The following is a 12,787-nucleotide window of genomic DNA, read 5'->3' on the forward strand; positions in this document are numbered from 1 at the left end:
TACGCCCTTGGATAAGGCGATTGAAAGATACATCGATGGTCTTCCTGACCCAGTTCAGGATATTGTTACTGGTAGCAACCCTACTACCGTCAGACAAGCCATTGAACTATCTGCCACCCTGACTGAATCTCAAATCAGGAAGGGTAAGCTTTTCCGAAAAGGCGATCCAAGACCATCTGACAAGACAGCACAAGATAAACCAAAGGATAAACAGACCGAGTCCTCTAAGAAGTCGAAGAAGCGTAAGGCTTCACAAAACTTCGCAGTGGTCGCTCAGAATGATCAGGTTGCACCAAATCAATTAGCACAGCCTCGTGCTAGGAAGAACTATATTGGTACTGCACCTTTGTGCAACAAATGCAACCGTCATCATGTGAATCAGACACCGTGTCAGAAGTGTACCCACTGTGGGCGTTTGGGACACTTGGTCAATACATGTCGCCATGTTATCCAAAACCAAAATACTGCAAATCCTGCTGTTGTTCGAGCACAGTTTCCTCCTGGATCGTGCTATAACTGTGGTGATCTTACTCACTACCGGAACAATTGCCCAAGACTTGTTAATACAAATCCAGCACGCGGACGAGTATTTAACATAAACGAGGCAAACGCGAATGACAACGCAGCAGTGAACAATTAGTCTGTTGTATTTCCTTTGTTTGTTATCTTTTGACATTTGAGACAATTCAGTTATTATAAATAAAATGGTTGTTCCAATTTTATTTCCAAAACTGATACGATTGTGTGTATGTGTCGACATACCCCTACAATACCGACACCAAAGAACCATGTTCTTTCCAGAACAAACTTCTCGTGTGATTCCTTTATTCTATGATCATTTGTGATCTCCCAAAAAAAAAAATCCTAAGTACTAGTTTCTTTTAAGAAACAAAGTACAGGTGCAATTCTTAATCAGATACTTGAAGTACCATTTCAAATCTTTGATTTGATAAAGGTGCTATCGTAAGTCCTTAATTGGATTCTTTATTTATCCTAATACGAATGTTATAAAACGACAGAAACAAATTCCAAATCCTTATAAGATCTTCCTATCTTCATAGTTAGATTCTTGAGGACATTTTAAAGTACTAATTGAAGTCCGTGATTGGATTTCTAGTGTACTTCAAATTCACAAACGAGCTAATAATTAAATTAACGAATACACAATTTGGTGATTTTGTGTTTATGTGTAACTCCAAAGCTCGTTATCTAAGTCCTGGTGGAATCTTCCGTATTTTCATATGTTAGATTCTCAGAAGGATACTCAAAGTACTGTCTTAAATCCTTAAGGGGCTTCTATGCAAATAGTAAGAACCTTGGATTCCAAAGTACTGATTCAAAACGATTATTTGGTTCCGAGTTATAAAGATCCCTTAAGTGGTCTATTTAAAGAGATCATACAACGGTCTAGTTAAGGAAGATCATGTGTTGATCTGGTTAAAAGGATCGTTCATTGATCTAGTTAAAAAGATCCTTTGGTGGTCTAGTCAAGTCATTTCATGGTTATTCGATTGATTTTACCCTACACATTATGAGATGAACTGTGCGGGCTGTGCAAGGAATTACGTAATTATGGATGCATACGTAATTATGGAATTCAGTGCACAGAAACCACAACAAATTTTGTCATGTGTTAAGACCTATAGTGATGAGAATAACGAGACGGGAGCAATGTAAAAAGGGCATGGTGGATACGCCGCTGGTACTTCCTATATATAAGTGTTCCTTATTACATTGCGAAAGTAGCGTTATTTAAATTACTAGAAGTCCTGGACCTTGACCAATGTCAATCTTATTTTGCATTCTCCGACTCTGATTTCGAGCACACACAAGTTTCCTATAATAGTCTTCATAGGAAACATCCTCCTATTCGTCGTTCGAAACCCCATGTGTTTGTTACTGCAACATTTTGGCAGTTACAGATTCGCTAAGAATCCAAACGTGACCTAGAGTTCTACTCGGGAAACGAAGGATTCACTTGAAAGCGAAACGATCACAGTTGTCTTCACAAGTTTCCTCTAGAATTAAATTTCGGGACGAAATTTCCTAAAGTAGGGGAGACTGTGACACCTGTGTCACCACGAACACCAAACAAATGCCAAACCTATGAAACATTGTGTTTCATACCTGGGATTTGTATAAATATGTGTATCCTTTGCACATATCAATTTTTGTTCAATTCCGAGCTTTAAATCGCTTTCTGGAAAGTTAGATGCGCACTGGTGCGTAAACGTAATCAGTTTTAGCGCAACAAACACTCCGGAATAGTGAAATAGGCTTAACATACTTTAAATGACCTTTACATAACTTAGAAATAAGTTTTGGAAGGTTTGGTATGGCAAAAACAAGTTTATTCAATCGCAGGGACTATTTGCGTCAAACTGCGAAACTATACCGATTCGTATAGTGTCGAACAGTCCGGAACTTGATCATAAGTTAAACATACCATATATAACCTAATCATAGCTTAGAAACAAGCTTTGAGTGGTTCGGTGTGCGAAAACATGCTTATATGATCTTACAGGGACTAAAAGTGTCAAAAACGACGTAAGTTTGCATTTTCGCGCATATCTTACGTTCTGGACACATCTGGACATCCAAAATTTTTGTACACACTAAAATATTTTTATTTTAGTGATCGCCATGCAAAAATTCCATTCGTCGTTTAATTTGGATCGATTTTGCGTTCGTTACAACCTCCGTCGTAATTAACCGAACAACGCGATTTTACGATCAAACGAACCGACATCCGAGATGTTTTTGAGCATGTTTTGAGTTCCCTATGCTTTAACTTCATTTTAGAGCCTTGAAATGAGGTTAACGGGGTTTAAACGCATCGAAAAAGGCTTTAAACGCGTGCAGGGACCATTTCTGCCATTTTTGAAACTTTGCTGAATCAGACACGCCGTAGCGTAGCGCGAGCCCTAAGGCCTATGCCGTCGCGCTACGCGAGTGCCTCATCTGGGCAGAATATGTGTTTTCAGCAACAGTTTGTAATTTCAGGGGCCAATCTTGCAATTTCTTTGTGTGGTAACCAAGTTACCACCTCTCCAAGGCTTTGCACCTGCTCCTAACACATGTATGGCTAGGATTAATGCTTAATGGCTAAGAAAAACAAGTGGAATGATCTTGTTAATCCACTACAACTATAAATAGCCATCAACTTCACTTCATTTCTTTGCTCATTCACTCATTCCTCTCTTCTTATCTGCTTTGGAAGCTCTCTCAACTGATTTGGGACTTGTCTTCTTTGTAGAAAAGATAGCAAGGACTATTGTGAGTCTTCTTTTATTCTTTTTCATGCTTTTTCCTTATGTAGTGCAGAAAGTCAAACAGTTTGGCCAACAGTTTGACTTTCGGTTTTGACCATCAATTGGTCAAGTCAAAGTTCAATTGAACTTTGACACGTGATTGTAATCACGATAGTTATAATCCTTCGCGATTATAACCGCTGATTACCACGTTATCTAGTTGTAGTGTCGAGTCAAAGTTTCGGTCAAATGCGTTTTAGCACGCATTTTGCAACGGAACTACTTTAGGGTATCAAAACGCTTTGTTTTGATACCAAATCAGTAGGTTAGACATGTTTTGACATGTCTAACTCGACACTATTAGTTTGTGCTTGTTTAGGATCGTAAGGTAAGCGGTCTAAACAACCGCTTATACTTCCGAACCCGACCCGTTTGGTCGATCTTTAGGATCCGACCAAGCACACTTAGTGATCATGGTTACATAGGTAATAACCACTGAGGTTATACCTTATGATCACATAGGATTGGTTAGTCATTTGCTAGTTAGCTTGTATGCCCATAGTAAATGACCAAAATGCCCTTTTGAAGCTAAAATCCGTATTTTGATTATGTGAACATATTTTTGACATATAATCTGATTTAGTAACATGTTTAGGGATAATTGGGCATGTAAGACTTGACATAGCACATAGATTACCATCCGAACATAGTTTTACGCAAACGACGCATTATAGTGGCTTATGTTACCATAATGTGTCGAAACGGGTCAAAAGCACTTAGGTAGGCCTTCCAATCAGAATGCTAGCTCTATTAAATCATACCATATGAGTTGCAATACTCATTTGATTTATAGAACTTCATTCTATCCTATCTCCCGATTTAGGATCCGATTGTTTAACATAGTGATCCATACTAGGTGCCACTTGATTCCTTGATTTCCCGAGCTTTGTTAGGACACTTAATCAAGGATACTTGCAATCTCAAGTGAGTACATAGTCCCCCCCTTTTTACTGTTTTCAATTGTTTTGGGGTGAAACATATATGCCTATCTGTTATTTTCCTGATTTTAAACTACATGATTATACATGTTTAGTACACATTCTTTTGACAAATTAAACGATTTCCTATGGTTTAAACACTGATTTTTTTTCCAAAACTTAATAAACAAATTGTTGGATTGTACCATTTTTTATACATTCACCCAGCCGATTGGTAGTATGATATAGCGCTATAGGACTAGACACCCCATTCCTGTTGTATGGAATGTCAGAAACCAAATTTAAACCAAATAGAAATTGCCTTCGTGGTATTTCTATAGTCTCCAAAGTGTAGTTTGATACACTAAGGCTTTGTTGAATACCAAATCACACTCTCTTTGTATATGTCGATATACTACAAAAGTACAGTTTGATGTGCTCTCAAATGTGATCTACCAAAGTATATTTTGATATACTATGTACAAAAAAATCCAACATATGTTTTAACACACCTACTTGTTTATTTAAACCAAAGCATAGTTGATATGCTATCTTTAAACCAAAGCATAGTTTGATATGCTACTGTTTACCAAAGTATAGTTTGATATACTACCAACTTTGTATTTTAAACTAAAGTATATTTTGATATACTATCTAAAGCATAGTTGATATGCTACTTTTAACCAAAGCATAGTTGATATGCTATTTACAAACCAAAGTATAATTTGATATACTACCAATACTTTTATTCTTAAACCAAAGTATACTTGAGATATACTACCGAAACTATTATTTTAATTACTAAAGTATATTTTGATATACTATCCATTTAACTATTTCAAAACTAAAGTATACTATGATATACTATTTCTACAAACTTTTCAAAACCAAACTATATTTTTGTCTATACTATAAACCCGTTTTCCAAAACGACACATTTTCAGAAAACAAAACTTTTACATTAGATTCATGGCTATTTTGAAAAACATAAAACCTTTTCTCATATTATCTAAAGCCATGAATCTAATACACAAAATCCTATGTTACTCACAGGCATTTTTATGCTGACGTACCATATTTTCATATATGTTTCAGGTACTGCTATGTGATGATTGTTGATGCACGCTACATATAGGATGGACTTGTGCCTTAGCGACTTAAAACTGAGAAACAATTATTTGTTTTATTTTAAATTGTACCAAAACATTGAATTCAATAATTCAATAAAACAAAACTATTTAATCCATGGTTGTGAAAAAATGATTCTGTTACAACACTCCCCGACGTTTCCGCCACGTTTTGTTGTTTTACGTGGTCGGGGTGTGACAACGCGTGCCGCGACAGGTGTCGCGTGACGCCATGGGACCATTTCGACAGAACGTTTCCTTTTTGTTGCTGCATTTTGCCCAGCTTTGTTATTTCTCAAGTTAACATGAAAACTTACATAACTTTCAATTTACTAATCTGTTTTACACAATTCTCATTTCTATTCGTCAGTAATACATACGCCTATACGACTAACACTCGGGTTTGCAACAAATCCTGATTTATAAGCTAACGACTTATAAATCGCTTATACAATTATCTGACCCATTTCACTTTAACACTATTGCACATATTTCATAACAAGGATTTATCCTTTGCCAATTTTTACCCATTCCGGGATTATAAGATTTGCGTATTTCGCTCCCATTACATGGTTTGCGTACGCGTTTGTATCATGCTCGATATTTTAGATTCAAGCATACCTTCCTTTTCAAGATTTAATAAAATCTAGTTTTCTAACTTTTGACCCAGTCTAAGGTCCATCAAACAAATTTGGATGTATTCAAGACTTGGCTTACGCATCGAGTACACCGGTTTATGTTGTGACGATCAAGTCAGTTAAAACTGTCAATTGGTTAACTTATTCTATTTTGACCCGTTTGGTTGTCGAGTGAATTACATCACTTCATTGACATACCAAACGCAACTATTTTAACTATATCATCATCAAACATATCTAACTAACTATTTTGACCCGTTTGGTTGTCGAGTGAATTACATCACTTCATTGACATACCGAACGCAACTATTTAACTATATCATCATCAAATATATCAACGACTAAGCTTGTCTACATAATGTAACGAAACTACAAGTCGCGTACCTGGCTCGGGTCAACGTATTGACCCGTTTTAATACTTTGCTTTAATAATTTGCTAATTCATAGCAACGCGAATTCCATAAACCGTTATATCCTGTGAGCATAAGACTCGAAAAGCACATATAAGTCGTTATTTGTCAAATGGTGTTAACATTACCATTTGACCCGTTTGGTCTACACGACCAAACATTTTGCGCTAATATCTGAATGGTATTTATTTACCATTTCATTATTTAACCCATTTCGGATTTCTAACCATATGGTTATATCTCTTAAATCCGTTTCTTACGCGTTAAACCCAACACGGCTTATGCCATATGGTGTCGTTTAAAACTTCAACTTTTATCCGTCTACACGTGACTAAATCACCGTTTTACCCTTATTATTCGTTTAGGCTTACCTTATAAGGAAGCCATTCAAAAACTCATTTTATATATGTCATCTCATGTCCAATTTACCATTTTGCCCCTTTTTACCATTAAACATGGTTTTTTATCATTTTATTTGTTCCCACTCGTATGATTTCGTGTCGGAACCCATATTTCGGATATATACCTTTGTCGTATTTTTAACTTATAAAATAAATACGTATCTTACAAAAGGGTGCAAGCTTTACTTACCGTGCATCCAAATTATGCTTTATCCTTCTTACTTGATTCGTTTGACCCGCTTCCTTCCCAAGCTTCCCCCTAGCTTGTCAAGAATCAAACTATCATCATAATTCGTAAGACGGTTAGATTAGTCATCATTACTTACGACTATTCCATCTTACGGATTTTATGTCGAAATTATTATTCGACTTCATCATTGGTTAGTTTGACTTTCAAAAGTCAACTACCTTTGATCATATGATATGCTCAATTAAGTTCAATCAACATCAAGTTTAGAACCCGTATTATCCCATATCACACGTAATTAGTCAAATTAGCTAATTACGCGTTTCTTTCATAATTTCATGATATCAACATTCATTCGGGCATTTTAACAAACACCTTGCAGGTAAGATTCTTATGCCTCTTTTATTTAACTCATGGTTATTCTTTTAACCAAATTTTAACATCATAATCAAACCTCTATGCCTAGTGTTCAAGAACAACATCTAGGACTTGCATCATATCTTCAAATTTCATAAATTCTCTAATTTAAGTGTTCATCACATTATCATAACACCCACTTAGCACCTACATGATTAGTTAACCGAAACACTAATTCATGGCACTAAATCAACAAGTTTACATCTAGGGCTTGTTCCTAGACTTGTACTCATATCTATTTCACTATAACATTCATCATTCATACTAGAATTTCGTTCATGAATGTTGATCAGAATTTCAAAATATCACTAAATAACAAAATTCAACATATATCTTGTGATCTCCTAGCTTGGGTGATCACGAAATTAGTTAAAGCCCCAATTTTTAGCTTGATTCATCTTCGATTTTGAGCAATTTAGTGAGTTTAGGGTTTGAAAGAAGAACCCTTTCTTGGCTCTGTGAAAATGTCGACTAGAACACACACAAAGCGTGTGTTTTGAGTCAATTTTCCTTATTAGTAATATCACTTTTAAACTTGACAATTTTAGTCCCTTTAGTTCCAACCTTTTATAAAAAGGTTTACTAGTTCTTGTTTCTTTATTGTTTTCATAGAATTAACTAATTAGGTAATTATTTCTAGTTACTTTACCCTCGGTTATGACCAACCCATGTTTATATATATATATATATATATATATATATATATATATATATATATATATATATATATATAGGTAAATGAGAAGAATTTTTATGGAAGAAGAAAAAAGAAGAAGTTTCAACCAATAAGAATGCTTCATTTTAATTCATTTAATATTTGCATTTAATTTTAATATAAGGGTATATTGGTAAACTTACAAAAATCATTAATTTGTATTCTTTCCCTTTAATAATTAACTAAATTAAATTTGTAACTCCTTTTCAAAATATATACTTTTTTCCAAATAAAAAAAACACTTAATTTAAAGTGTAGAATAAATTACTAGTTGTGTAGGAGAAATTATGAGTTGTGTAGGATATATTTCGAGGCGTGTAGGATAAATTTCGACTGTGTAGGATAAAACTCTTTAATGTGTAGGGTATATGTATGAAAATTTTGATATGTATAGGTTTTGTAGATTATATGTAGGATAATTAATGATTAGTTGACTAATTAATTAAAGAATTAAAAATTAATGATATGAGTTATAAATGAAATAGTATTTTACTAATATGCTCTTTCTTCTTTTTCTTCTCACATTAAATTTCTTCTCAAATGAACCTTCTTATATATATATATATACACACACACATATATATATATATAATTTTATATTCTTTGGGTGTTACAGTAGGCCGTATGTTAATGGGCCACACACTTAAATTTATGTCGCACACCTTCAACCGGACCGCACACTCGCATAAATGGACTGTATGATTTATTGGGCTGATGTGCTGTTTATATGCTATGAGATGTGTGATACTTTATGTGTTACTTGTTAATTACGTGCACAAATACGTGAATACTAGCATACAAAACCTGACCAATGTTGGTAACCATAATAGGACGTGGTTGACCAACTGTTTAAACAAGTAAATTACCTGTCGAGCAAACTTAGGTGAGTTCACACACTTTTCTAAAAGCATGCGTTCCCGGTGGTTGGGAAATGGAACGAAAAACACTTTCCCTGGTTTGGGATTACTTATTATTCCTGGTTTGGAATACGTTGAACGGTACAAACAACACTTTCCTTGGTTTGGGATTGCTTACCATTCCTGGTTTGGAATATGGTTAATTACCATTTATATTAGATGCAACAAGTGTACTAAACCAAACTCTATCACGAAGTCCCTACTTTCAATACCGATTAGTCGCCAGGGCCTGGCGAACGGGTTATTAGTTGATAGCGCTATTTAGGTTTCACCAACCTCACACCGTTCCTGGAGAGGATCGGTCATGAACAAACAGACCTTGGCAAATCGTCAATGATGATAGACATTGACAAAACGGGGCAACAACGAAACATGAGGTCGCAAAGTATTTGGTATTACGCAGTTTAGTAGCTTACACATGGGGTAGCTCCCCATGGCATGATATAAATGAGTAAATTAACAACTTAAACAAGTTTTATGGATGTAAAACTGGACAACTCGTGAACTCGCCAACTTTATGTTGATACCCTACTGCATGCTTTGCAGGCACACAGTGATGGTAGGTGCTTGCAGCTTGGAAAGTGTAGTGGACGCATTGACCCGTGTTGAGTTTTTAATAAATTTTAAACTTTTAACTTTTGAGTTGAACTGTTTAATCTATGCTTCCGCTATTATCCTTCAACGTTGTTTTTAAACTTAAGACTTTGGATATGGACTTTATTAGTCACTAATCGTATTTTTGATAAAACTGCTTTATTACTATGATTGTTCAATATGATTGGTGGCTGGATCCTGGTCAGTCACATGCCTTGCGGGAGGATTCCGCATGTAGAATTTGAGGGTGTGACAATGTATAACCTTAACCAACTCATTATCGCTGACAAGGCTCATTAGTGTACCAATCACCATATATGTCTTTAACACCAAAATGATTTGTTGTAACATAATGTGAATGTGTAACTTAGACTAACTTACTAGCACATCACAAGGCTCATTAGTCTATTAGCTATCATACACGTGTCTTTAATACCAAAATGTCTTATATAGTTATATTAACCTAACGTGACTATGTGTAAGCTAAACCTACGCTTTAACATATGAAAACCATGGTAAGGCCCAATGGCCCATCAATATAGTAATCATTATTCATGTCTTTAACACCAAACGAACTTGTTATAATCTATCATGACGTTATATGACCTAAACCAACTCACTTACACATAACAAGGACCACACTAGTGTATCACAGATGGTAGTTTAATTAAAAGAAAATAAGTTTTTAATTTTTTTTATGAAAGTTAGTGGGGTGAAAAACTGACGATACTAATAGAGTTAGCGGTGATGGAGGTCAGGAGTGAGAAGAGGCAACGTCGAAGGTTGAGTGGTGGTCGAACGGAGCAAAGCGATAAAGACTTTGGTTGAACAAAACGGGGGAGTGAACTAAGAGAAGGATATGAATTTAAGTAGGTTGTTCAAGTCTTTCGACCCAAATTTATCGGTAAATAAGATTTACCGATGGACTTTCCATCTCAAGTTCCCTAATAATCCGTCAGATATGCTACCACCATTCGGTAATCCTTTGGTAAAATGCATCGGTAACATGACGGTAAAATCTTTACCCATTATATAGCTTTCACCGATTGATGCGCTCGTCGCTAAACCGCTAATAGACTTCTATTTTGCAGTGCATTATGATAGAAATATAATGTTTTGACATCAAATTCATTTGACATCATATTCATTGAGTAGCATGTTGGTGGTGAATGAACACAAAGAAGAAGTAAGCTTTTTGATATCATGTGGTATATAGATGGAGAAAGTAATAAAATCTATAACCAAGAAAGAAAGTCGAGCAAAAAAGAGAATTATACGTTGCTTAACCACCTTATGTATCCCACTTAACTCACTATGTACAAGTACACAATTTATTCTCACAACTCTCTATTCAAATATAGTTATGCATTGTACAACCATATATATTTTAAATCTTCCCCTTTAATGAAAATTTCCCCACAAATGAAAATTGATCAAGGTACGTGTTATAAGCAGTTTGCTTTTTTAATATGATGACAATGACAATTATATACTATACTAATATATCAAATAGGTGTTTTGTGAAAGGATGCACTAATCATAGTGTTCTATCAATGCCTAAAAGATGAAGCTTGGTTTTGAAAGCATATGAATTAAGCTTGTACAAATAAAAAAGCTTGTTTGGCTGGCGAGACGACTCGAGTTCAATATGTGAAGCTTGGGCTCATGCTCGTTTGTTAAATGAGCCTTAATAAAAACTTGAGCTTAGGCTTGAGCTCGTTTAAGTTCGGTTCAATTCATATTTTTAACAACTGATCTTCAGTAGCTCACAAGTTGTTCGGCTCGTTTACACCTCAATTTATATTACAGCTTTATAAAAATTAATTAGTTATGTACTCTTCTTATATACCATATAAAACAATTTTGTTTTAAAAAAAAGTCAAGATACTGAGATTTTGGGCAATTTTCAATGGACCACAATGGGAAAGATACGGATGGAAAGAGGGAGACAATAATTGGGACTTTGTTCATTTGAGTAGTTGGAGTTGTCTAATTTTACTGGATGCTCAACCTCAATCACAATTTATAATATACCTACTCCCCCACACATTAACTATTTAATATTTATATGGTCAATAAAAAAAGTTTCTTTTGTGAAAAATAATGTAAGAATTAAGTTCTAAAAGTATATTCATTAAAGAATTTTTAATATTGATTTGATAGATCTATCATCTATGATGCCGAATAGAATGTAAATATATATATTTAAAAATGAAATCATGAAAAATAGTTAACATTTGACTTTTCATTTGAATGTAAACAAAAAAAATTAAGAAAAGAGAGGCTTTTTGACCGATATGTGATGGGTGGAAGGACTTTTCTCAAGAGGGATTGGCAGACTAGAGAGAGGGAGTTAAGCGTTTTGGTGGAGCTGTTAGTCGTAACCCTAGCTTTATTGAGGAGTTGGCAGGGCGGCGGGTGGCGGGGGCGGTTGACCTCATGAAACTCTTGCCATGCCTTAGGGACCCTCAATGTGAACTCCTTCTACTAAGGTCTTGCATGAGGGTTGCTAAATTACTTTTTGAGCTGCGGACTTATCAACCCCATTTGATGGTGGATGCTGCATCCCGGTTCGATGATGGCCTCTAGGAGGCAAAAGAAGACATAGTCGTGGGTGTTGGCCCCTTCTTTGGGAAACTCCAATGGCGTTTGGCATCTCTGCCAATGCGTCTAGGTGGTTTGGGCCTCCTCTCAGCTCGAGATGTTGGGGTTTATGCTTTTGTGGCGTCCAGAGCTCAGTCTTGGGAACTACAGGATCATATCCTTCGAAACAGTGGGGTTGTCGGGCTCGACAGGGAGTATCTGCAGGAGCTCGAACGCTTAAATGTCTCTCTCCCAGACTTTGATATCGACGATTTCTCTAACAAGAACACCACCCCCTCGAAGCCACAAAAAACTTTGGCGAATGCTCTGTTTAGCAAAATCGCTCAAAGCCTGAGATAAATTTTTGATTTGTCATCTCGCCAGAAGGCAGTGTGGAAGTGCCTGAAGGGCCCGCATGCTCAGGATTTTTTGACCGTTATCCCAATTGAGGGGCTGGGACAATGTATGTCAGCAGTAGAATACAGAGTCATCCTTAAATACCGGCTGATGATCCCTATGTACCCAGAAGATGAAACCTGTCCGATATGTCGTAAAGCTTGTATGGATAAA

This window comes from Helianthus annuus, chromosome 13, assembly GCF_002127325.2.
Source record: "Helianthus annuus cultivar XRQ/B chromosome 13, HanXRQr2.0-SUNRISE, whole genome shotgun sequence".
NCBI classification, from domain to species: domain Eukaryota; kingdom Viridiplantae; phylum Streptophyta; class Magnoliopsida; order Asterales; family Asteraceae; genus Helianthus; species Helianthus annuus.